Below are 27699 nucleotides of genomic sequence, written 5' to 3'. Positions count from 1 at the left end.
ATTGTTTGTAATACGTACAACATAATATTTGTGTGCATAAAATATTGTAAGGAATAACAAAATAGAAGGCCTTTTTTTTTTTTTCCTAAAGAAAAAATGGGTAAGACCTAATTTAATTATCTGACCAGCTAAGAAAGCTCCCCAGCTGGTAAATCTGTCTTACCTTTTTAGTCTGTTACAAACATTTAACTACCTGACACTCAAGGGCTGCAGATCATTTGTTTTACAAGAGTTTTTGAAAACAGTATAACTTCAATCTCCAGGATTTTGAAAGACCAGCACAATATTTGGTCTGCACAGCTTACAGCACCCACTAAAACCTTCATTGAAGCAATAGTGACAAACTGCTGGACCATTTCCGACATAAATGATGTCAGTAAAATGCAATGCTTAAAACACCACCCTGACTGAATTACGTTACAACTGCCATTGCATTATGACTGTATTTTCACTCTGATTGTCAGTTAAAGAGCCCATCAGTGAACATTTACATGTATGTGAGATCTACATATACAAACTACCATCCTAGCAGCAATTCAACTGGAAATTTGAGATGAATGAGTGAACCCTAAATAATTTGTATCTATATAAACATTGCAGTTTTGAATAAAGTTGTTCAAGTGCCAGGTTGCATCACACTGCGACTCCTGTAAGTTTTGTCACAGAAGTTACTTTCACCTTTTTCAATCTACAGTATAAAAGCAAATAAATAAACCATCTGAAGCTAGCTTTTATGCAGCACTTTGCAGCACTTACACAGATCTTAAGCTCTATGCTATGGAAAACTTAAAAAGCCCCTTTTTTTCCATGCTGTTTTTATTCATTTCTTTGTGTTTTCCTATATCAAGCTTTAAATGCGCTTCTGCACATCCCTTAATGGAGGAAGCGTTCTAAAGACAGAAGATGATCCTCAGAACTGCAGCAGGACAGTGAGACGGGGTATTCTAAGTTTCCTACATTTATGTATCAGAAAAAGAGCAAATGTTATCCTCTTTTTTTTCTCCTTGCAACATGCTTATCAATTTCACTGCCACACTGGAAATATATTTACTGTAGTCATAAAGCAAATTTGTTCAGACATCTTGTAATCATCAACACTGAAAGGCATCTTACATTTTTCTGTATAAAACTCTTATTTAAGAGTAAATGCTTATTATTTTTTCTTTAATCATTCTACTATTTCATAAGCCAAGAGTTCATTAAGTAGATAGCAAGTGCTATTTCCCCTTTTCTATAATATGAGTATTTTCCCTTATTTTCTCTTCTTCGTTACAAAACCTAGAAGTATTAAGCAGTACTGCAGATTGTATGCTTACAATACTACTTACAATACATTTCAACCATTTATTCAGTGGTTCAACAGAAAGTCCAGAATAAATACCTGCCTTCTCCTTTCACTTAGAAAAGCATGGAACTTTTATCCATTGAGAGCAAGCTGGCCAACTTCATTTTAACATGTTTATAAAGCTCATCCAACCCACACCACCCGACTTTCATTTATGTCTTCTGCTGTTTGAATTACTGACTATGAGGCCAACACTTCACGTGTGTAATTTTCTTTTGCAGTTAAGAAGACGCATTTTTGTAAAGAATGAAATTTTCAGTGTGGAAAAATACCGTCTAAATTAAGAGAGGAACCATTACTTAATACAAAGTCTTGGGGTGCTGGGAGAGAAACGGGGAGGAAACACAAGCTCTACTGGAGCTACCTTTGTGTAGGTGTCAATAAGTAGCACTGCAATCTCTGCATTTGCTTTACATTCCCAGCCTTGTGTTTCATTTCAGCAGCAGCCATTACATAATCCATCTTCAATGCAGTCAAGTGCTGCAATACATTTGTCACAGTCCCTAATCCCACACTTTACACAACTCAGTGTAAAGAGAAAGTAGATTGATCTTGTAAAATAAGGGAAGCTCTCCTTAGATGATCTGAAATCCTAAAGTAGCATTGTTACATGGAAGGAATCTCTGATCGGTACTACTGTAAAGCAAACAGAACACTTCTACTTTCTTGGCTGGTGACATTAAACTCAAAATCACAATCCTATTTATCTATATGAGTTGAACTCTTCAGGAATTTTCTTTTTCAATTCTCTAGGCTTTCTATTACGTTATAAGTTATTTTTCAATCTTTGGAGAAAGAAAAACAACGTACGGTACTGTCGTCTTCTAAAAATGCAAGAGCGCGTCACAATCTGGGTTCCGAGTCACAAAACCAGCTGGGTCTTCTTGAGTTGATCAATCAGCCTGGATTTCAAAACAGAAAAAAAGAAAAGAGGTAATTAGACTTGACAAACCTCAGAGAATTAAGCAAATTATTAGAACAAACAAGTGGACTGATCTAAAGGATATCCCATAGGACAAATTGAACTAAAGCAAATATCCGGTTTCATAAATAGTTGCAGACATAACCCAGTAAAATAATATGATAAAAAAAAGTTCAGTCTGCATCAAGAGCACAGAACAACAAGCCTCAGCCCCACATATCTCTAAGTCTTACCCAACTGTCAGTGCTGTTGCCTTAGTCTCATATACATAAATAAGCAGTACTTTTAATGCACACAATCCTTTGAATGCTTTCAACTGGTTGTATTTTCATCATTTTCAAAAATAGATAGCATACTTAAAAAAGCCACGTCTGAACCTGCAGCACTTCAAGCTGCACAGCTGCTCCAGAACAGCTACCCTTTGAGATTAATAGTCAGCATTCACAGGGTGAATGCAGAACGTTATCAAGGAGGGTGAAGATAAAGGGCTGAAAGTGGGAAGGGAAGCTGAAAGCCAAGAAACAGATGAGAAGAAAACAGCAAGAAAAACAGACAGCACTCATCACATTAGCTTCAGTGTCTGCTGTGCTGCCCTGTACGTGAGAGGGGCAGGAAGAGAAAATGCAGAATAAATTTTTTTGTGTGTGGTGTGAGATGATACAGGGGAGCAGCTGCAGAGGATGACAGGCTGGCTGCAGGCTGCCAGAGCAGAGGGAACCCCATGCACATCTGACAGGGGCTGTCTGTGTATGTGTGAGATGTGAGAGCAGAAGAGGTGGGCAGCTGGCAGCAGAGGGGAGGGAGAGTCTACTCCTTTTCCGTGCAGGACACAAGAACCTGGAAGTGCATAGCTCAGAGACCTTTAAGTCTGTATGTTGAAATCATTCTGAATGAATGACGTTCTGACGTGCAAACAAACACACCACACACTCAAGAAGGCATATTAAGATAACAGACAGCATTCTGCAAGGAAGAGGTTCTGCTGGACACAAGCGTTCTGTATGCAAACATTTCAAAAGCACACCATAAAGACAGGTTTAAAAACATTCCATTCGCAAATACTAGGTTGTTAACGCCCTTTGAACTCTTCATAGAACATCTTTTATTATCCACAAAGATCTCCTCACACAACACCAGTAACACCACACCTGTTTCTCCTTGGATTAGCAGCACAGAGTGAGCCACCCCAGGGCTCTGCTCCTGTGTTTAAAGATCATTCATTCACAGTCATTCACAGTCTTCACCTTAATCCTACATGAAAGTATAAACCATCTAAATATATTCAACTTTCATACTGCTTCAATTTGCATGACTTATTTCAGGAAAAACAACAGTTCTTATGCGTTCTAGGTAAGTTTTGTCTAATTTAGTTTTATCTATGAATATCAGGACACGGACATTATTTTTAAAACTATATCTAATTTTAATTTGAAGATTAAGGTTTGCAGTGTGCCAGGGTGAGGTGTTCCAGAACCACACAGAGTTTCTAGATTTTGTCTTCCTTGTGTCTGTAAAAATGAGAGTAGGATGGAAAACAGATATATTTAACGTAAAGACATTCAGAGACCTTGTATGGCACCTGTCACCTAACATGGAGACAGTAATGAGGGAAGAAATCCCAAACTTCAACCAATTTGGAATCTCACTGCACTCTTGAGATAAATATCTGTGCATGTTTTACTAATTTTTTAAACTCCAAATAACTCCTTTGGTTTTGTGCACAATGAATTTTTCCAGTAAGTGCTTTGTCCTTTTTCTCAGCAAATTTTCTGAAACCACTTTGCCATTACAGTAACAAAGACGGAAAGAGCTGGAATGAAAAAACACATTGAATGCGCATGCTAAAATCCAAGAACTTAATTATAACCCAGATGTAAAAGTCTTTGCCTACCAAAGTATACAACTATTAGGACAGGTTCCTAGCCAAGCCCTTACTGCCGGAGCATACCACCAGGTGGCAAGATTGCAAAATAAAGATCTAGAAAACAACCAAACCATTCCGGTAATGCACTCTTAGTGCTGTTCCAAGGACCCCTGGCTGGGGAACAAATGTTTTGTGAGGACTTGGCTAAGTGCTTAAAGCCTCCTTGCACGGCTCCATAAGACAAAGTGTTTTAACACTGCTTCTTCACACTTTGTGTAGCCAATTCACTTACAATTGCGTTAGTTAAATTCAACACAGAATTCCTATTAGATGAAATAGGGAATTGTGACCAACAGCTGTACTTCTGTAAGGAGCTTCATCTTCTGACCATTTTCCTCTTGCTTTTACTGTCCCTGAGATTGATTTTACCTCTCTGAAAGGGCCTAAAATCTTTTGTGACTGCACAGATCTCTACAGTTACATGAAAATATAACTCAACAAAGATAGGTAATGAAATTGTTTTGCAACGGGGAAAAAAAAATGACATGAAATACATCTCTAATCAGCGGAATTGTTCTTCCTATATTTTAATTCCTCATGTTATACCCTAATTACCTATAAACCAAGAGATAAAATAGCTACTTTTAAGATCTACCATCACAAGAGTATGTGTTGTACACAGATGAGCTCAGTTTAATCATCTTAATTTTACATACAGTACATTTTACTTTGTCATTTTAATCCAAACTTTAGGAAAACGTAAGGTCTGAGAAACTGCTCAGAGATTAGTTCTGTAATGCCCCAGACCACAAAGGGCATAAGATGAGCACACAACCCAGCATTATATATTTTCTACACAAACATTTATACACACATAAACAAATAAAGGAAATCATTTTGGTAGTGCTTGATCTGCCTTGCAACTGAACAGATAACCAAGTTGCACAACCAAACAAGATGATGAACTCCTCCAGCTGACCCTAAGATACACAAGAAAATGATTCCAGAACTATTTTAGGCATCTTTTTTTTCCCTTCCATTTGTAGTGTGGCATCTGCTTAATAATATACAGCTACACTTCACAACTGTTTAAAATATTGTCATTATCCCTTGAGCTATAAGAAATTACGTAGGTGTAAAATAATCAGTATGTCAAGTACATTGAATGTCAAGCATAAATAAGAACCAAAATTGGAATCTCTCAAAGATGCTAGCACTCCCACAGTTGGGGAAAAAGTGTTAACTTCCATAACTACCACCATGTGGGACTTGTGTTATTTTACAAAACAGAATTATTTGCCCTCATGACATGTAATAACTTGAACATTGATCTGACATTAGAAAATATGAGTAAACATTATTTCAGTCAACAGGAAAACTTCCTGCACCGAAACAGAATTTTATCTGGATCTCTTCAATTCAGACAATTCAGGATATTGTTACCAAAAAAACAGTGGAGGGGAAAAAAGGAGGGATGAGTAATACATGAGCCTGTATTACATGGGAGGGCACCAAAAATATAAATGGTAAAATAAACTGCCAAGTTATAAAATGTTTCTTCACTCATCAGAAAGAAATAACCACCAAACTTGTTCAACCCACTTTTAATTCTGGAATCCAATCACATGAAGAACTAAAAAAAAAAAAAAAAAAAAAATCAAGCACCGTTTCCCCAGTTACGTACATTAACAAATCATTTTCAAATGGAGCTAAATAAAATCTAAGATGGCTGGAAACTTTCAAGAAGGGATTTTGTTTGAACTAAGTTCATGCCCTACACTAGCAAAGCACAGTCACAACCACAACTTAGGCTTCTGAATCAGAATTCAAGCATTTCAGAATGTATCCAACCGCATTGCACATTATCCTGTGATTACATGGCAACACCTATTAGTAGCTGCTCAACGAAAAATCAAGCCAGCAGTCTCACAAATAACAAAGTGCTGCTCTAACATTCACATTTCCTTCCACATTACCTATTTAATTTGCCGTATGAAGCACAAGACCAAAGTAGCCTTGCAAAATATTCAATGCCTAAGAATGGCTCTGCATAGAAGGTTTCAATTGAGAAACTCCCTGAACACTGTATGGCGTAAGATGAGCCATGATCTGAGGTACTTCGATATCATGTTGAAGAGATTCATACTTTTGGACAGAAGCAGAACGGAAACTTCTCTAAACTCTGCTTATCCCAACTCTACTCCTCTTCGTTCAGCCACGGGGGCTCTATTCTGGGAAAAGCAATAACAGAGTCAATTGATTGACAAATGGAACGAGAGATATTGGACTCACCAATATCGGATATCACCAAATCACTCTGTCTGAGCCACATGAAGATGTCAGTTAGCAGTAATAATGAAATGGACTCTGATTTGATTTGCAGTCATCAAGAATCAAGGTTAAAATACCTTCCCGTAACTGTGTCCTAGCTGCGCACACAGTAACATCTGCAATGGAATTGAAATAAGTTCTCTGTTGTAAAAAAAACATGTAACATTCCATGTCTCTACCAGCCTGTTTTTTCATATTTCAGGATTTCTGAATTATAAGAGAAAACTCAAGCTCATGAACCTATGCCATTCTACAACCAGTTTATAGAATTAGAGCAGCAAGTATTTACTACCATGGATTAAGAAGTAAAGGCTCTGATGACTGCTAGTTCTTACTAACATGTCATTTCTTTTCTTTCAGTAGCACTGTGATTGCCATGCCAACTTAGATCTATGCTTTAATACAAAATGTAAAAGAAAGTACAAGGTATAAGGGTATTTATAATAGCAGTTAATCCTAAAGCATTTTATTTGTTCTTGGACTACTGAAATTGCACATAAATATAGCAAAAAAAATTATATATGTGTGCGTGTGTGAGTGTAAAATTAACCACTGCTATACAGCTGAGCACCTACTCTTAAAGTCTTCAGAAAACAAACAAAAAAAAAAACATTTTACCTTCCAAGAGAGTACTGTGAACCAATGCCAGGCTCAGATAATTTAGGTATGCGTTCATATAAAAAAAAACAACCCACAAAATCCTCTTCCAATGTTCAAAAACTCTCTCCAATGCAACTACTCTATTAAAAGCAATCTTACTGAGAGTACATACACCTGATTTATTTCAGGAAACCAGCCCAAAATAACAAGAGTGCCACCTATCCTTCCATATGAATATTAGAACTTGCCATGCAGTGACCTTGCTGCAAAAATCCAGCAACAGAAAACCTGACGATTAAGAATGTATGTATCTCTGCATCTGGATAGAAACGTGTTTAAAAAGCAAAAAGGAAAGGAATGTGTTGTGTGTAAAAGCAGGATGAAAAACAAATGGAAGAGGACGATTTGGAAAATGAATAAATAAATTTGTTTAGCTATCAAGAACATAAAATCCACAAGATGAAAACTAAAGAAACTAATTTTAAGGCTTCCAGCTGCAATTTGGGCTTTACTAAAGTTCTATTTGAATATATGTAGGTTTGGACATAACACAGAATCAGCAAGCTTAATCTAAAACAAGCTGCTGTACACAAACGGCAACTACCAGATGAGACTGGGGCAGTGGAGCAGGGTAGACAGGGGCTTGTTTTCATTTGTATGAGATTATAGGAGTTATCTGAGTAATTCAGGCTGGTAACCCTGACCCTGAGAGGAAACTGAGTACAAGTCTTTAAAAGCATGAAATAAACAAATAGATAAACACCTTATACTAAGGAGGAAAGTGAGTTTCCTTTTTCTGCAAGGACAAGTCATGCTTCACATTCTGCTAGGGTAAAAGAACACAAATGAGGGACTTCTATTTGGATCTGTGCATTTGAAACTATTCATTTCCAATAAATACCTGTAGGATTTTGAAAATGTCTTTCTCAGAAAGAGCTGTAAGAAATGTAAGGCACTTGGAGAAATAAAGAAAGGCTTTGCTTTCAGGAGAATATGGTCAGCAGATGGAAAGCAGAGTACGTACAAGCGAGGCTGTCCTTCTGCAGCAGATCCTGGGCAGAGCTCCCCAGGCAGCCACGCTGTGCCCCAGGGCTCACATGTTTACAGGGAAAGGGAGCAGGCAGCCACAAGGCAAAGCCAAGGGCTAACAAAAAGCCCATGCTCAAATGAGCAGGGTTAACCACGAAGAAGTACAAAAAGCATTCTGCATGCAAAGAATTATCCCCTCCTCCCAAAACAGACAAAAACCAAGCAATGCTGTGCTAAAGGCATCCTTACACAGCAGTCACCACTGCCTGTGGGCTGTTTGAAGTGTCTCCCAAGAAGCAATACTTCTATCAAGTGAGCAGCCAATGACAGCCCAACGTTCACACTGAACATCCATGGCAAAGGTGCGCCACCAGGCATCAGGGAGCACTGCTCACTGAACACTTCTTCAACAGAAAGGATAAATAAAATGCAACGACGAGATTAGAGTTAATGGAGATTCCTTCAAACCTGTCAGAATCTGTCACAATATTACCACCATTCCCCAGAGTACAACCTTGTAAAGCAATTCTTTTACTTTATTTAAAAAGATAGGAGGTGGTCCAAATCACTCTGCAACCTCTCCAAACAGAAATATTAGTAGATATCAAGCTTTACAGAAGATGATCTGCAGGAATGGTGCCATGGACAGATCCACAAAGAAAATAGAGAATGATCATTGATCCACTGGGGGAGTTTTGCTCTGGTGTTCTGTATCACATCAGCAAAGTGCTAAAGTATAATTACAGCTCTGTACAATCAGAGCATGCATAGTATTTTAGTCTCATTCAACTCTATTTGGAATCACATCCAAGATATTCTAAACTGTGCTCCAGTTACTGTATTAAAATCTGCTGTATATTCTTCTGAGAAGTTTCAGAAGGATGCTATTAATAAGTATTGAAATAAATACAAAAAGAGCAGAAAAGCAGAAGTGTGGCAAATATTTCCCATTAACATGTGCATATGGTTTCAATCAAAACAAATTCGCTTGCAAAAAATATATGTTTATGTAATATTAACTTGTTATATTACCAAACTGACTGTAAGTTTGCAGTAGGGCCACTTTGATTCAGGCACTGTAAAATTTTAAGCTGGAAGGAATGGAATTTAAATCCATATGGAAATAACGGCTGTAAAATTCAGAAGGGGAAAAAAAAAATGTTTATTCATAGGGGGAAAAAGAAGTGTAGAATGTCAAGCCCAAAGCAAAAGCAGGGAGCCTGGGATCCAGCCTTCCCCTCATGCAAGGATTTTTAAGACTTATTAATGATTTCCACTACTGTTCAAAGTTACTAAACCTGCTGTGCTGAGTTTCCATTTTTGGCCCTCGCTTAATGTCTAATGCACATTTAGAAGGGTACACCTTGGCCTTTTTCCTTGTCCGCTATGCACAAACATAAGCACCTGCATGACTGAAGCTTAGCACAGGTTAAAACAAACAAACAAAAAAAACAAAACAAAACAAAACAAAAAAAAACCCACATACACAAAGAAAGAAACTTCAAACCTATTAGCTGTAAGAATCAGAACTTGAGCAGTTTAGCAGGTGTGCCAATTGTTACTCACTTGGTAATGCTGGTGCCTGGGTGGGCCTGCTATTACAGCCTTGTCCTCAGGAGTATCTGCGTTATGGCTGCAAAGTAAGTTATGTCCAGTTTGCACAGGTCTTAGCATGACAAAATTGCATGAAGAATTTAAGTGGCTTAAAGATCCCTATGAGGCAGCAGGGGCCAGATGTCCAAAAGAGACCATTTAGTCAGCTATGTTACTGTAAATACTACCAAAGTACTGTTTGAGTGGCTGGCTGCAACAGTATTTTAAAGCAACTTTTTAAATCCAACTTCATGACTGTATGAAATAAACAACACGAGTAGAGAAATCTGTTGTAAACGGTTTTTTTTTTCTCCTGGCATTTACTTGCTTTGGAACTTCAATTAGCCTTCATGCTTGGTGCGACTGAAGCGGAACTGATACGTGACAGTGCTATGAATACTGCAGTGCAGGAATGTTAGCAGCATACATACACATTAAGGCAGTCCAAGCTACGGAAGGTTAACATCAGATCCCCCAAGAACAGAGCAAGGCTGTCTAATTGCACTTCCCATCCCCAAGCAGCAGCCGGCAGTAGGTCTCTAAGCACTCCATCAGTGCAAGGCAGAGCGACCTGCCGCAGGGCACAAGGCAGAGATGCCGCATGGGGGTAGGCACGGCTCACAGCCGCTCCTGCTGAATCCTCAGCTTGCCCCATGGGGCACGGAGGGTGCAGACATCGGGGGAAGCTCACCAGACCTCAAAGGCAATTCCTCTCACTGACATGTAACATTCAACCACACCTGTGAGACCATGGAGGGACTCATACTGAACTGCCAGCATTCCTCTGTATCAACTCTGCTGTGGGGTTTTGTAGGAACCAAGGAAAGAAAGAGTGGGAAAATTAGACAAATTTCAATAGACGAATGCATTCTGCAGCTGCAATCAGAAGAGGTGCAATGCACACCTACACTCCTCAGGTTGGAGTGACAGGAGTGTTTTGTCAGGCAAGGATCCTGCATTTTTAAAGAACGGTACAAGATGAAACATGAGGAGGAATAACAAATGCATGAAGCTCCACAGCAAATGTTCAGAGGTGGAAGAAAAGCAAGTCCATTCAGCACAAGTAAACATATTTGCAAGGATATTTTCAGAGATCAAAATAATAATATGAAATTAACATCACTACTTTGTGTGGTGGGAATCAGGTGAGGCAAGTGAATCAGAAGCTCCACACACATAATTGTTTCCAAAATCCCCACAACCCATCCCTCTATGTGGTGCTGCACTGGGAAAGGGCAGCAGTATTTTACAGCACCATCATTCCCACAGCTAACCAACATAGTAGTCCGTTGCTAATTGCAGTCCTGATAATGACTATATATATCTACATATATATGTATGTATATATACACATAACTCTTTACAGTATGAGGGTGTAACATTAAATGTTCACTGTTGGCTTTTGATTTGAAAATAACAAATGCAGATCTCATCTTTATCCACCCCAAAAGAATAGCACTCAGAGCAGCTGAAGAAGCATGCTAGACTCTCCCTCGATCCATAAGAACAAATAGGCACTGAATTCAAAGCTGCAAGTCTTCCTCCACCTGAACTCAAGATAATTACATGTGAAACTCACATCCTTGAGCTTCGAGAAAGGAACTGGGGGTGTAAATCACCCCACACTGTAAGGGCAGAGCAAGTCTGAGACCGCCTCACGAAACTGATTGCGTACAAGTCTATGGAGCCAGATGACATGCAACCCAAGGCCCTGAAGGAGTTGGCTGATATGGTTGCTGAGCTGCCCTCCATCGTATTTGAAAAATGGTGGCTGTTGGATGAAGTCCCCAGGGACTGGAGAAAAGGAAACAACACTCCAATTTACCACACCAATTTACAAGAAAGGGAGGAAAGAAGGAGGACCTGGGAACTACAGACTAGTGAGCCTCACCTCTGTGCCTGGGAAGATTATGGAATAGATACACTTAGAAGACATGTTAAGGTATATGAGGGATGAGCAAGTGACCTGAGACAGCCAGCATGGCTTTAGCAGAGGAAGGTTATGCCTGACCAATCTGGTGGCCTTCTGTGATGAAGTGACAATATTGGTAGACAAAGGGAAGGTGACCAACATCATCTACTTGGACTTGTGCAAGGCCTTTGGCATGGTCTCCCACTACATCCTTTTCTCTAAATTGGAGAGATACAGATTTGGGGGGCAGACTATTCAGCGGATAAGGAATTGGTTGGAAGGCTGTGGACTGAGGGGTTGTGGAGTACTGCATCCAAGTCTGGGGCCCGCAGTACAAGAAAGATGTGGAGCTGTTGGAAAGTGTCCAGTGGAGGGCCATAAAGATGATCAGAGGTCAAGAGCACCTCCCCTACAAAGACAGGCTGAGGGAGCTGGGCTTGTTCAGCCTGGAGAAGAAAAGGCTGTGAGGAGACCTCATTGCAGTCTTTCAGTATTTAAAGGGAGATTATAAAAAGGAGGACAATCCACTTTTTCCAAGGGTAGACAGTGGTAAGGCAAAGGGGAATGGTTTTAAGCTCAAGTGGGGAAGGTTTAGCTTGAGTGTCAGTGTCCTTCACAGAGAGAGTGCTGAGGTGCTGGAAGAGAGAGGCTGTGGATGCTCCATCCCTGGAGGTATTCAAGGCCAGACTGGATGGGGCCCTGGGCAACCTGCTCTAGTACCAGATCTGGAGGTTGGTGGCTGTGCCTGTGGCAGGGGGGTTGGAACTTGACAGTCTTTAGCGTCTCCTCTTACCCAAGCCATTCTACAGTTCTATGAGAGTCTGCACTGCCTTGCTGTGTTGTAAGGATGGTGGGAAGCATCACTCCAGCACTGCAGCAACCCAAACAGCACGTATGCAAAGAGTCGCCCCAACTCTCAGCTCCTTCCCATGGTCTGGCAATGGTCACTACAGTCATTTGTTCTCATCCATGTGTAAAACCGTATGTCTTGGATTCCACACCAGAAGTCATCTTAGAATAAACACGATATCCAGGTATTTTTAAAAGTTTTCTGCAAAGCTTCATTCTGTCCAAGACAGCTTTCTTAGGCTCCTGCTTCTACGCAGCCATTCCCATCTGCTCAGCAAGAGGCACCTCTTCAACCTTTCTTCCTCAGACTACTCAAAGACACCAGCACAACAAACCCCTTTCAGCAAACTGCTGCAGATTGCTGAAGGACAGCCTTACATAAAGCTCATCAGTTTGACCTGGCTATTTAATCACCAATAATAACTTATGCATCTCATGCGAAACTCCATCCTATTTCCCACTCAGAACTATTGATCTTCTAAACAGCACTCCTAAGCCAAAACGAATCACTCAAAAATACCCAGTTCATTTATTTCCAATTACTTTAACCTGGCTCAGAAGAAGATAGGCAAATTGTATTGGCCTCTAACACAAAGATTTTATTCCAGATTTCTAGTATATGAAAAGTCTTTATTTGTCTCCATACAAGTAATCATACTTGTATATACTCTTCCTTTGAAATTAGAACCTAAAAAACAAAGACACAAAAAAGGCAGCTTGCTTATCCTCTAAGATTTCTTTATCTGTGTAACTCCTCAAGGGTTTGCTATAACAGAAGCAAAGAAACCTAATACTATAGCAAATTAAAAAACAACCCTCTTGACCTTGCTATAGGAAGAAAAAAAAAAAAAAAAAAAAAGAAACATCCAGCCCTGCCAATAAGAAAAAATTTCTTTGGTAACCACTCAAAGCTATCCCGCTATCCCCCATCTCCCATACTCCCCACCTGGTGCAGTCAGGCACTGTGCATCTCCTGGCCCTTGCTATTTTTACAAAGGCAACATGAAGGGCTGCCAGGTTTGCAAGCACTCCCCTATGCCTGAAAAAGCACAACCCAGCTCCACCCAGCTGCTGGCGCTCCATGCCCTTACACTGCGCTGCACGCAGTAGTAGCAACATTTGAGGAGCAGACATGAGGACCCCCAAAACTATCAGTTCAAATTTTCCTTCTAAAGCTGACACGTGTAATATTCACTTGCTACAGCAATGCCAGTCACAAGCAGTTTGCCATTTTTTCCTTTACTTCCAACTTCCTGGGAAACAGCAGCACTTCCGCTAGCTTTTTGGATATCACGTACTATGCTGATCATCACAGCAGAGCTGCAGTACAAGGGAAAAATGCTAGGCAGCCTGGGATAGCACACTATGCCTACCTGCTTTGCTTAACGTTCATGTTGCCGTGAAACTGCAGGTGTCTATCAAGTCTCTCACAAGTAAATCCAAAAAAAGTTCAAGGTCTTGATCTTAATAGTTTCAGCAACTCCTTTTCTTTGCAGAGCAAGTTTAATCTGTAGCGTCACACTGACATTTCCATGAGAAGGATGTAGATTTGGGAGAAAAATACAGGAAGGACATCGATTAAGTTTGCTGAAGGGACACAGACACAAAGCAACTACTTGAAAAGATGCAATCTCCAGGAAGGTCCCATCCTCTTCAAGAATATCTCAGCACCAAAAGTGGAAGTGGAAATGAAGTTCTGTTCACTGGCAATCTCCTCCCACCATCTACTGCTGCCCCTAACTCCTCACTGATAGCAATGTTTAGACCCCGAAAAGACTGATCTCATGTAAGAGTGAAAGCCAGAAACATAAATAACTCTTTGTAAGTGACAGACAGATATGCATTGCAGTCTAAACATAAATAAAAGACAGCTATAGATGCAGCCCAAGGCATCATGTCTATTATGTGAATACCACCAAAGTGCAGATAAGTCTGGAAGAAATGACAAACACATAAGAGGAAGGCTAGGCAAAAACACGCAACTCCCTGGTTTTTCAACAAAATGATTATTTCTAGACTACACACAACGTATCATTGCTTTCATAGCTAAAGATGAAAACAGGCCTATTACAAACAGTTTGTTCCTCATTCAGTTAGAGCAATTAGGGAATCTAGTGCTGGATGGCACTGCTGCAACACAAGCAACCAAGGACTCATTTTGTTGGTATGGAAGAGCTTACAGACGTCACTGCTTATATTCTGATTAGCAAAATGCATTGCTAATAGCCCTGTATTGTCAGTTCTGACCATTTAGAACCATGCGTCATCCTCTGTCCTAATCCTAATATTCACTAAAATAATATCTTAAAACATCCCAATTATTAATCAGAAGAATATCTTAAAATCATTAAACTAATGTAATGCAAAGATTAGATTTTAATTTCCTCCTAATTTTTAATCATCAAGGTCTCAGAGCATGACTTCAAACAACAATATACACGTACTTCTTTAACAACAAAATAAGACTGCTTACTGTTCATTACATGTCTTGAATAACAAAAAGAAAAATGAGGAAGAGAGAAGAGGAGGAAGAAAGAGGAGCAGGAAGAGAGAGGAGGAGGGAAAAAAAGGGAAAAAACTTCAATTGCTTATCAGAAAGTTCGCTGATTTCCCAAACACCTGAAAATGCAAACGCATATTGGAAGTGATACGGAAAACCTGATCTTAACTGAAAATAATAGCAAAATGTTTTCTTTGCATTTTTCTAAAGAAAATTTAGACAACTCTGCACTTGTATTGAATCTAAATATAACTGCAATACATCATGCAAGATAACTCTCATAAGAGAGATGACATATCAGTAGCAACCAGTCCCTGATGTGGATTAGAATAATGGGAAAAACAGAGGATGAAGAAAATCGAGCTCTGTTCTGCATAATATTTTTCATGCACACTGTACATCAACACAATCAAACAACACAGTCACCTTGTTGAATAATGAATAACAAAATGAAAAGAAAATTAAGGAACAGTAAGCAAGGGAGAAAAGATTCAAGCTGACATTTCCAATGAGAGGAAGTCACCAAGAGCTTCACAGTGACTGCTCCAGATGGCAGGAGCTATTTTGGCCAGACTACCTGGCTCGGACAGGAGCTTCAGTTAGGTAAACAGAAGGGGGCAGGAAGAAGGAAAGGAACAAAGGAAAATAACAGTAACTGAAAATGGAATTTTTATCCTGCAGCCCTCTGAAGTCAAAACCTTGTCAATAACAAAGGTACAAAATAAAACAGTGACTCCCGACGAAAAGGAAACCAATTAACACTGAAAATTATGGACATAAAAATTCCTTTTGGCCAACATATAAATTAATTATCTCTCCCATGCCTGGCTTTCCATAAACATAATTAAATTGACAACGTTTCTGAGCAAATCTTACATGTGCTTTGGGCAACATAAAGCATCTTACCACCTAATTGTTTGTGTTCTTCATCTGTACTTTCACTGCCAACCTCCCTTACAGTAGTGGGAAGAAAAGTTCTTTATATTTACTTATCTATTTATTGTTTGTTTGCCTCAGGGTGCAGTGCATATTCTAGCTGTCAAAAGTGATTTCCCTTCTCACTGAGCAAATATTCTTAACACTGATTTTCTTCTTTATTTACTAGTATTAGACAATGATTATACAGTTACAGATAATGGAAACGTAGGCAGGTCGGAGTGCATCAGATTTATCTCTAGGCAGGAACCCTAGATTTATGAAATATAAAAATACTCTTTATGTAAGCACAACTCAGGCTTGCTGTGAGTTGGCTTTGGGACACAGGTGACAAAATTACAACTAAAGAGAAGTGTAATAATAGACAATAAGAAGTTTACATGGCCACAAACCTGTACGGTATTGAAGATAACAGCCTGAGGACTGTTTTAAATAGTATTGCAGAATATTAGTTAAGAACCTGAAATTGGATTATTTCTAATGTCCTGATGCTTCCTGAAACAATTTGTATTCTATTGCAGAGGATTTAACGTGAGAAATAGAATGCAAAGTAAGAAAATGAAAAACAAGCTCAGAAATGATCTCAAGTACATTTTGTATAAGCAGCTGTTACCTGAAAGTCACATGAGGGCAAAATGCAGCTATGGAAGGAAACACATGGCTAAGGAAACCATCAGAAGCAGGTATGCTGCTCCAGAGACTGAGTCAGTTTCAGCATGCCTACTTCTCCCAACATTCTAATGTAGGTGCTGCAATTGTACAAACTCCAGGGGTCTCCAGAACAGCCCACTCCTTTGACCTTGCCTTCTGCAGCCCAGACACAGAACGACACAGACACTCATTGCAGAAAGGGTAAAAGCCCTGAGTAGCTCCTGTCAGAGCAGCTGATGTAGCACTAGAAGTCTTCTGGTTAGTAGATGGATGGTGGCATAAACATTTCTGTATATTGCAGATAGTAGGAAGCCAGAACTAAGAGACAGCATAATAGCTTTTAATTATCTAACGGGTAACAAGACAAGGACTGCTCTAGAAGAAGCAGTGGTGGATCTAACAGCACGCCTTTTCGTGCCCCCAAGTGAAGCAGAGGCACTTTTTCACTGAGGAATTTACAGACTGCTGGCTTTCAGCTGAACTTAGGCTCCCAATTGCTGGATACCTAAAGGAATTTATGCCCAGATAAGCACTGATTAAAACTTCAAAAAAATTCTTAGCTTTCTTATTCTAACCAGTAGGTATCAGCAAAGGGATTTCACATTCTCAGCTGAACTACATTGCTCTGCTCGTCACATTGCAGGGCCTGACTGCACAAAAACCTGAACCTTGATACATTCTACAGATGTTAAGTATACATTAATGTTCATCAAGAGAGCCACTTATAAAACGGCCAAAGCTTCTAGGAAAATACAACAATATTTAGCAGTTGTTAAACTGAATGGAGTTAAAATTCAAGCAAGCTCTGATCCCAAAAGGAACTAAGTCCCCTACCAAAGCTGAACAGAAAGTTCAGAAAGGTGTCTCAGGCAGTGCCTTAGCAGCACAAAGCAAATGGAAAACAAGGAATCCGGATAGCGTAATAAAGAAAAGATGGAACAGTGCAGAAAAACATCAGCTTGTCAAGGAGCAGGCAGAGTGTTGAGTTTGAATACAGTAGTTAACTTCAAAGAACTCATCATATCATGCAGTTTGGAAAATGTATGGGATGTTGGAACATGTCAACAGGTAGAAAATTGAAGCTTTGATTAAGATGTAAAGAAAATGCAGGTAAATATGTTTATGTCATTAGTGACATAGTGGAACGCAACAGGAAACAGAAAAACAACATCAACTACATAGGAAGGAATTGAAGAATGGACAATATAAAGCTATTGGCAATATATATCAGGAATGAACACAGAAAGTATGGCTCTGTTTCTTTAAGAAAAGAAAAATAAGGAATCCATAAATAGAAGCCTCAGTTCTGTTTTTTCCATTAATCCTTGTAATGACAATTTTAAATACAAAAAGAAATCACATCAGTTTTGTTTAAAGTTATTAAACATCTCTTAAACAAAGAACATTAAGGTTTCACAGTTTAGCCTTTTATGACAATTGGCAAATATTTTCTTCTATTGCTATTGGAAAGCATAACTGGACACTACAAAATTAAGAAAAGTTGCAGCCTGATAGCTAAAAATAGCTCTAACTTAATTAAATCAAAATCTGTAAGCAGAACAAGGTTTTGCAACTAAAGACCAGCCCACACTCTACAGAATATCCATAGAAAAGCAAAGAAATCTGGAATAGAAGAAATACAGGTTATAAAAAAAAAAGCTTAATTTTCAAGGCAAGAATAATCACAAGTTAAACTCCACATATTGTCAAGAAATTTATAAAACTGTTAGGAAAGCTATAGACCTTTCATTGTTCCAGCTCCTCAGGGTACCAATTACTCCATTCTACTGCAACAGATTAATAAATAAATTCAAACAAATTAAGTAAAAATAAGTTGAAAATTCAGCCAGAGAAAAATGCCAGTAATGACAAGCAATTGAGAAGAAACTTTTCTTAAGACACTATGAAGTTGAAAAATAGAGTGTTTGTACAAGCAGAAGCAGGAAGAAATCAAGCATTTCTACTAGCTGAGATAATTAATCCTTGCTTGCATCACTGCCGTCTGATAAAATGCAAGCTTAAAACGTAGCCTCCTATACAAATCAGTGACTTTTCGTAAGGTCTTATTCCCAAGCAGGTTTTTGGTATTGAACAGGAAATAGCACTTTCTCTTAGAGATGTATTCTTCTCCTTCGGCCCCATCATCCATTTTCACTGCTGGCAGGAACTCCATGTTTTTGTGCCTGCCAAATAAACTAAAACTGTCCAATGGAGTCAAGAATTACTGAAGTGCAAGGAAAGAGAGGATGAATGTGAAGTCACACAAATTTCATTTGAATGCCTCTGAGGGGAACAGCTGCCAAACCTTTGCAGCTCCTCCTTACTCATTTCATCTTCTCCCTCTGCCTACCCTAGTTATAAGCACAGACTAAGCTAGGAAAGCAATCTAGGTTTCAGGAATGAATCACTTCTCAACATTTCTCTTTGTGGGATTCTGTTCCCTTTGGAAACTCAGCAAGAAATCATACATATGCAACAGAAATCTTAATGAACTGCATTTGTTATAAGCCCAGAAAACTCAATTAGAACAATCTCTTCTTTTTATCTACACATGGGTTTTTTTGCACAAGATAAAAATAAGCCATTTTTGTTTTATTACCAATGAGGACAAAGAAGGCAAACGGTCTCAATGAACTTGTCAAGCCTTCACAGCACCTCAGTGTGAGGGAAGCTACCCTACTTTCCAAAGCAGCTTTCTTCACACTCACCATTTTCTGGTAACAGATGGGAGGCTGAAGATAGAAAGGATACTTTATGCCTAGCACCAAGGGGAGAGATTGATAAAAAGAAGTCTCAACAGTGAGATTCCATAAATCTTTGCAGGAATCTTTAAAAAAAAAAAAATAATAATTATAACTATAAACTGCCCTTCTCCTCAGAAAGTTGGAAAATTTAAATAAAGAAATAACATAAAAGGCAAGAAATAACATAAAAGGCAAAGGAATCAAGGCTTTGCCTGGTACTGGTATGTTCTAAGTGCCTGAGCTGAGCAATCTGTGCCTCTTGCATCCTGTGCTCTTCTGCTGTACCTACTTCTACTCACTTGTTTTCCTAATTGCCCATCAGTTCTGATAGAGAAGTAGCAGGATGAGGCAAGGTTATTCATTATGGATCTAAAAGAGCTCTGTTATGAAAAAGGCTGCTGTCATTTTAAAATTAAGAGATATGTTTCCGTGTAAAAGCAAAAACATTTATACTAATCCTTAATCCGAAATTCCTATCCTGATTAGTTTCTTTACCAGGTGGTCAGGATTTCAGTAGCTCAGAGGCACTGATGGCAAAATAGTATATAATTATGGAGCAGCAAATGTAGCACTGTGATGCATACTAGGTATGCTCTCTGATGTGCAAACCGTTTATATTTTGCTGCTGAAAGCCACGGTTTTTATGAAGTTGCGATGATATGATAAAAATATCACCAGTCTTGAATTACAGAATGATCTTTTCCACAAATCAAATAATGTGAGCTATTGGCACATAAGAGTATTTATCAACGGTTACTAAAAAGGAGTTCATAGGCCAAGCTGAATTCATCATCTTTAAACTGTGATTCTTTGCCATATCCAAGGAAAAAATGTAACAAGCATAAAATAAGAATCAAACAAATCTAGCTTATCTTTGCTTTTCACTTACGTTGAAGAAATACTAAAACAGTTTGAAATTATTATTATTATCTAGATGACAAAGCATCGTGATTTTTACATTCACATCTCTGTGCACACATATGTGCCTTTCATTATGTACACATAACATTTCTAGAAATATTGTCACTAAAACATCGAAAACATTCACAGCATCTCATCTACCCTCCATCTGAAATTCAGATTGAAATGGAAACAAATTTGGGATAAATGATTTGGTTTTATTGACAGTAAAGTAAGTAGGAGGGAGCTGCTTTGCTCTCTGGTGCTACTGTTCATACACTTGTTCATACTGCTTGTTCCACAGAAATTGTTATCACCTCAGATAGGATGGAATGATGCTTGTGTAATACTGATTTTAGATTGATCCCTTCTGTTGATCCTACAGCAGTTATCTGCTACCTACAAAAGAGATCGTTCTTTTTTTTTTGTTGTTCATTTGCTTAGTAAAAACTACCTTGAGATCCTTGCTGTCAGTAGACATATCCTTGGCATAGTCATATGATAACTTTCCAATTATAACTTATCCAGAAAGATAGCCCTGAAAAGAAATATCATGGGCATGCTTTAATATAAATATCAAACGCTGCTTCTTCATCAAGAATCTGACATTATTGATGTTTGAGACCTGCTAGTTACTGATGTTCAGATCTCTAACTTGTGCAAATGAGAAGATGCTTATTTGAGTTTTATAAAGACAAAACAGGATGGAATCATTTATTTCCCTTCAGTGCATATCCCAAGAAACAGCTGAGATAGTTAAAAGAATTATATTTCTATACTGTAAAGTTAAAAAGCCTCCATTTGTCCTCTCCCTAAATGAAAAGAGGTCATCGCCAACAGAGTAGGATGGGAATCAGGGTGAGAACATTCCTAAGGAGGTTTGAGTAGGCACACAATTGCAAAACTGATTTTTAAGCAGAAGTGTGAAGATAATCAAGTTCTTCAGTTAAAAATTGTCAGGATTCCCGTTTATAGAATCTATATATTAAAATCCAGAATTAGTCAGATATAAAGCTTTACTGAAAGGCATGTTGTTTATGTTATTTCTCAACAAGCACAAGGAGCTCAACAGAAAAATTGAGACAAGTATCTTTACCCCCATATACTCAAGAGTTGTGTTTAAAAAAATGTACATACTGTATATATAGTAATGAAGTGCATCTCCTTTCTTTCAGGAAGCTAACTTTAACCTCAGCAGACCTGAGAAATCTACACAGATCTGGATGAACAAGAGCATGAGATGTCAGTGACTGTAGGAGTAAAGTTGATTCATCTCTTGCTCCACAACGTGAGCATACAAGAAACCATCTTGATACAGCAAGATCTCTGTCACGGGCATCTAACACCAAGTCAAAAAGCTCTGTCTTGGAATCCCTGCATTGAACCATCAATTGAGACAAGCAATGAAAAATAAAAATAGATGATTATCTGTGAACATGGAGACATATCCAGTCCCTAGTAAGAACAGATAAAACTAACAAAGACAAGTATATAATGCAGCTTTGTGATCACGTATTCTGATCACAGAATGGGTTGAAAGGGACTTTAACAATCAACTAATTAACAACCGTCGCCATGAGTAAGGTTGCCACCCACCAGATGAGGCTGCCCAGGGCCCCCTCCAGCCCAGACTTGAATGCCTCTAGAGATGGGGTATCCACAACCTTTCTGGGAAGCCTGTGCCAGTGCCTCACCACTTTGAGTAAAGAACTTCCTCCTTACATCTAATCTAAAGCTCTCCACTTGTAGCTTAAAACCACTCCTCCTCATCCTACCACTATCAGACTGTAAAAAGTCTATCTCCTCCAGTTTATAAGCTACTTCCTGGAGACTTCTCCAAGATAAATACCCCCAGATCCCTCAGTTTGTCTTTGTAGGAGAGGTGCTCCAGCTTTCTGAGCATATCTGTAGCCTCCTCTGGACCTGCTCCATCACCTCCTCATCTCTTGTGCTGGGGGCCCCAGACGTAGATGCAGTAATGCAGATGAGGCTTCACCAGGGCAGAGTAGAAGTACACAGTCACCTTCCCTCAACCTGCTCCCACCCCTCTGCTGATACAGCCCAGAAGATCATTGGCCTTCTGGGCTGTAAGCACACACTGGCTCATGCAGAGCTTTCTGTCTGCCAGGACATCCAAGTCCTTCTCTCATCCTGTACATGTATCTGGGATTGTCTTGACGCAAGTACAACACCTTGCACTTGGCCTTGTTAAACCTCATTAGGCTCATGTGTGCCCCTTTTCAAGTTTGTCCAGGTCCCTTTGGATAACATCTCTTCCTTCTGTTGTATCAGCTGAACCACTCAGCTTAGAGTCATCAGCAAACTTCCTGATCCCACTCTCCATGTCACTGATAAAGATGTTGAAGAGCAGAGATCCCATGTCAGACCCCTGGGCAATATCACACATCACCTGCCTCCACCCAGACACAAATTTGCTGACCACAACCCTCTGGCTGCAACCACCCAGCCAATTTTTTACCAGTTGAATACTCCAGCCTTCAAGTCCATCTGTCTTCAATTTAGAAATAAGAATGTGGTATGGGATGCTGTTAAAGGCCTTGTATGGGTCCAGGAAGACAACATCAGCTGCCCTTCCTTTTTCCACCAGTGCTGTCATCCCATCACAGAAGGCTATCAGGCACAATCTGCCCTTGGTGAAGCCATGCTGACTGTCTCACATCACCTCCTCCCACATCTTATATGTGCTTTAACATATGCTTTAATACAAAAAACTTGCAAGGTTTACCATGACCACAAAATAGATTATGAGAGCATTTCATTCTGAGGGCTCTCATTAAGTAACCTCTACATGTCATCTGTCAGAGTAATGAAAACAGCCCAAGATTTCTGGACTGGTATTGAACAAAGGATGAGATTCAGAATGGGTACTCCTTGCAGAGAACACTGTGCTCTCAAAGCAGACTCCCTTTAATTCCTGCAAAAGCCTCCAATTTCTAATTACAACTATCTTACAAGTTGATTATAATGATTTTAAGAGTGCCTGGAATTTTCCCAGTTGTCTTTCCAAACACAGCCGAGTTCACTTGGCACTCATTGTGCTGATTATAAAAGACACTGTTAATGGAGAGCTGAGTCCTCACCTGAATTATTAGGATGAACTTCAACAAACAAAAATAACTTCATTTCTTGCTTTCTTTCACTCTCCATGGCCGTGTCAGCACACGACACAGTTAGCAGCTCAGCAACCCACTAGGTCAAAGCAAGGCTGCAGAGCTTAGACCCGCATTATGAAGGCTCAGCAACTTTGGAGCAAATTCTTACGACTTCCCTTCTACTCACGGGGAATTTTAAAATAAATTCACTCATTGTTGGCAATTAAGTCCTAAAACTAAAGGCACTCCATGCTCAATTATTAAACAGGGAAATGGGCGAGTATACATAGCTTTCCTCTTTCAGAAAATATCTTCATTTCATTATGACTTCGAGCCATTTGGAGCATAGTACTGTGATAGATACACATGATCAACTTTTACTGGCAACATGATAAAGTTCACATAAATATTTCATATCAAGAAATGAGAAAAGCCTCAAGTATTTTCATTTGATCCAGAAAAGGTGCTTGATATGCAGATTTTGCTTCATTTATGAATAAATGAAAGCGGCATACCATTAACAACTCAAGGTGGGAGTTGGAAGTTAAAGTTAAGCCGAGTTACCAGCATAGTATAGACTGACACAAAGACTGCAAAAAGCTCAAGGGAACTTAAAAAAAATATATATATATTAAGAAAAACTTAAATCACGAAAAAAAGTTCTTATTTAAGTAGTCTGCTATTCTCAGTGTTACAGTGATTCTTTTAAATGTTATCAAAATAGAGGTAATTAAGTTGGCATTAAATTAGGGTACATAAAAGCTTCTGAAATTTTCATTTGTGCAGATGTTTAACCTCCTTCTTCACACTTGTAAACTGAATACAGAAAGTCTCTTTAATCTCATGTTATGTAAGATACCAAACAACAGGGAATACAGAACAAAATAAATCTAAAAAAGAAAAAAAAAAAACACTTAAGAAAATTAGTATTTCACTAAGTTACTTAGTATTTCATTAGCAAATATTTTGACAGCCATGCTGGAAGAAAAGTAATAATAAAATATATCAACTTAATTTTATTTTTATTTTTTTTGTGCAAAGGCTTAAAGATGTGAAAGCTAAAGTGCTATAGAAGGTTTGACTAAGAGAAAATGAAAAACATAAATACTATTTTCATTAAGTAACTAAAAGAGGAAATTTTCTGTAATAATCTGAAATCCAGTAAAATTCACTACAATATCAAAAAGCACTCAGGAACATGATATATATGACACAAAGGGCATCTACCTTTATTCCATTTACATTTCCATTTAAACCCACAGGAATAAGCTTCTTTTTCATGGACCTACACTCTCCTGATACACAGCTCAGCACAAGCTATTCTTAATCAGGAAGAAAAAGAGTAAAAGATGAAATTAGGAATGATTAGAATGCTTCTAAGAAGCTTCTTTGTTTTAATTATAGTGACCCTTCAGCACCAGATAAGGCAAATATAAATTTGTACTTAAGTAAATGAGAATAATCGATACTGACATACAACTCATTCCATTGCTGACCTGCTATGTCCAACTACGGGCAATTCAATATAAGTTACACTTTTTGTAGGCCTTGAAATCTGCTTTTCTGATGGAAACATGGTAAGTATTCACCTTGCAATGACATATTAAAAGTACATCTCAGCAAGATTCTGCATAAATATCAGGTTCCTACCAACAGAAGCCATTCTATGATTCTATAATGTCATCCATCCATGCATCTTCTTGAGTTATGGCTTGTCATGGAAGGTGTGATGTTAATTAGGATATTATGTAAGTAATCAATTTTTGCCCTTTCCCAGTCATCATTACTTTGGATATCAGCACTTAAATACGCACCTGTTTATGGACTGAAAGTTACTTTAATTAATTGACTGTCAACTGGCATACTTGGATTTTAGTTATTTTAATTACCCACATCGAAACCAAACTGTAACACAATAGCTGTTCATCCTGGGGTAGCAGAAGTAGAATGTTTTATTTATAACCAGGCAATGATTATACCAGAAGACATCAGCAGCTTTCACTAATTCTGAATTCCTTTCTATCGGCTGCAGCACATAAATGGAGGAGATAATTTCCAGGCTCTGGGAAAAGCCTGGTTAGAAGAACATGTGATTTCTTTAGGATGGAGAGCAGGTATTATAGTGGGCATTAACTTGTTAGACTGTAACATACTTAACACTTAATCTACATTTATATTCATGCTATATATTCTAAGAATCAGTGCTGTTCTCTAATGCAAAACAAAGTGAATATAAATCTAGCTCCAAGGTATCACTTCTTGCACCACTGTATTTCATTTATATTTTTGCAACTGTTGAGTCAAAGCATGAGAATTCCCACATTTTGAACAGATGCAAAATTAGCATGTTATACTTGAGGCACGGTAATAATACTTGAGTGAAAGCACTGTTTACCATCACTTACATACTTTTTTTTTAAACTCAAATATTCTAAATTGAATTATTCTTGTACTTAATAGTAAACTACATTGCAGAGCAGGTGAGAATGAGCACGAGCCTAAACCTATGCTTTTTGTCTAGAATAGAGTAGCTAAGGCAAATACAGGATGGCATACAAGCAAAAGACAACTTAAGTCAAAATGCAGCTCTGTGTCACTCTACCATTGGTATCTGCAGCCTCCTAGTGAAACAAGCTATCCTATTTTAAAAAGTAGTGGACTCAAGTCCACACATTCAAAGCTGTTATAAACTAAGCAGTACTTGACAGCTGAGAACTCACAGATCCTAATTTTAGAAACATCATATGGATAGGATCCAACAAGGCTGAGGTAGCATAACCTGCAAAGAGATGCAGATGGGAACTGCTTAAAATCTCAGCTTCGTTCGAAGAAAAATGAAGCCCCTTATTTTTCAGAATAAATCATAGATAAAGCTGGTTCTTTTCTTGTTTGTTTTCTTTTTTCCTGTTCATGTTGCATTCAAGAATCACAAAAGAGAAACAGAATGAATCAAAAAGAAAGTCATGATCACTATTTTAAAAATCTCATTTTAGAACCAATTTAATGATACTTCCAAAGACTTAATGGTGAACTTTCTATGTTAGAACTACCAGCACCTGAATCTTAAATGTACCACTGATACATGTAAGCATCTCAAAAAAATTATTTCCAAACAACCATGGATACCTGGATTTGTCAGGGACTTACAGAGTGAAAAGACATTTCCATTAAAAAAAAAAAAAAAAAACGAAAAAGTTTTTATGTTTAAACCTATTCCTGTTGTCTAAATAACCTAGACACAAGTAGAAATATTCATCAAGTATTGTTACTTATACTAAAGCTTGCTATATACAAGCAAAGACTGTCATTCATGTTCTGTGCGTACAGGATACAGCTTGGTCTTACTCTGCAGAACATCAAGGATGTGTGCAATGGGGACTCCTGGGGGTTGTACTGATTTCAGGTGAGCTCTGCCACAGCACAACAGATCCACCAGGAAAGTGAATCCAGAGGTAATAAGAATTATTAGTTCCCATCAACAATTTCTGGCAAACACGGTCTCACTTGCCTCCACTCACAACCCCCATTCAAGAAGGTGGAAGTATTAATTCAAGATGGAAATGACAAATGCGACGTTCTCTTCTACTTTAAGAATGGTGGCCAATACATCTGGACCATCACTCTTCCCTTTCTGATTGGTGAGGATTATTTTTTTCCGTTTGCTATCTGTAATTATTGCTGGTAGCAGAAAGCCAGCTATTTTGTCCACTGCCTTCTGGATAACCAATTTATTTTTCTGAAATCATTCAGATCATAAAGCAGAATTCCAAGTATCCTAACTTGTCATTTTACATTCATTTTTCATATGCATGGATTTGTCCTGGAACAAAATACTGACTTTTCATTAATTATCTCAGGCTGAGTCATAAGGCACATAAAGCAGGAAGCAATAAAGGAAATCCATTGTCCTCAGGCCATTTTTTCAAATATTTCTGCCAAAACAAAATTGTTTTGCGTAAAAGGAAATTTGTTGAGAGCAAAAGGAAAAAAGTGAGAATTGAAATAGTTCTTGTTACAACTATGTTTTAAAAATTTCAGCAGACATCCTTACTCTGCATACATCTGTATGAGCATATTTTGGTCAGACGCTTTCTTGAATTAGATGATAAAATATACCAACCCAATACCAACACCATAAATGTAATTTAGGAGAGCTTATCAGTGGTCCATTTAATAGTGCATCCTGGCTCGAACAGCGGCAGTACCAAATGCTTTGGAGGAAAAATGATGCAAATAAGAGAAGTCTGAGAAGTCTGCCATCTGGTAACCCATCTACATGAAAGGGTTTCTTAACCAATTTCTAGCTCTTCCTACACAATGTAAGTAAAGCTTTAAACGTAGCAAGCCTTCAAATGAAAGTGGAATATGTAGATTAAAAATGATGAAAGCAATTTACTTTGGATTAATGAA

The 27699-nt window shown here is 38.4% G+C and overlaps 1 protein-coding gene across 4 annotated transcripts in view; it reads right to left on the bottom strand.

Annotated features, from left to right (window-relative positions):
• ATP2B2 (ATPase plasma membrane Ca2+ transporting 2) overlaps positions 1 to 27699 on the bottom strand; it is a 355270-nt gene that overhangs the window by 250618 nt on the left and 76953 nt on the right. For all 4 annotated transcript variants that reach the window (XM_048957828.1, XM_048957824.1, XM_048957825.1 and 1 more), the window contains exon 3: positions 2156 to 2247. The gene's annotated coding sequence lies outside the window, so the exon portion shown is untranslated. The remainder of the gene's footprint in view (positions 1 to 2155; positions 2248 to 27699) is intronic.

The sequence above is a fragment of the Lagopus muta genome, chromosome 11, assembly GCF_023343835.1.
Source record: "Lagopus muta isolate bLagMut1 chromosome 11, bLagMut1 primary, whole genome shotgun sequence".
NCBI classification, from domain to species: domain Eukaryota; kingdom Metazoa; phylum Chordata; class Aves; order Galliformes; family Phasianidae; genus Lagopus; species Lagopus muta.
This window is presented reverse-complemented; position numbering and strand designations above follow the sequence as displayed.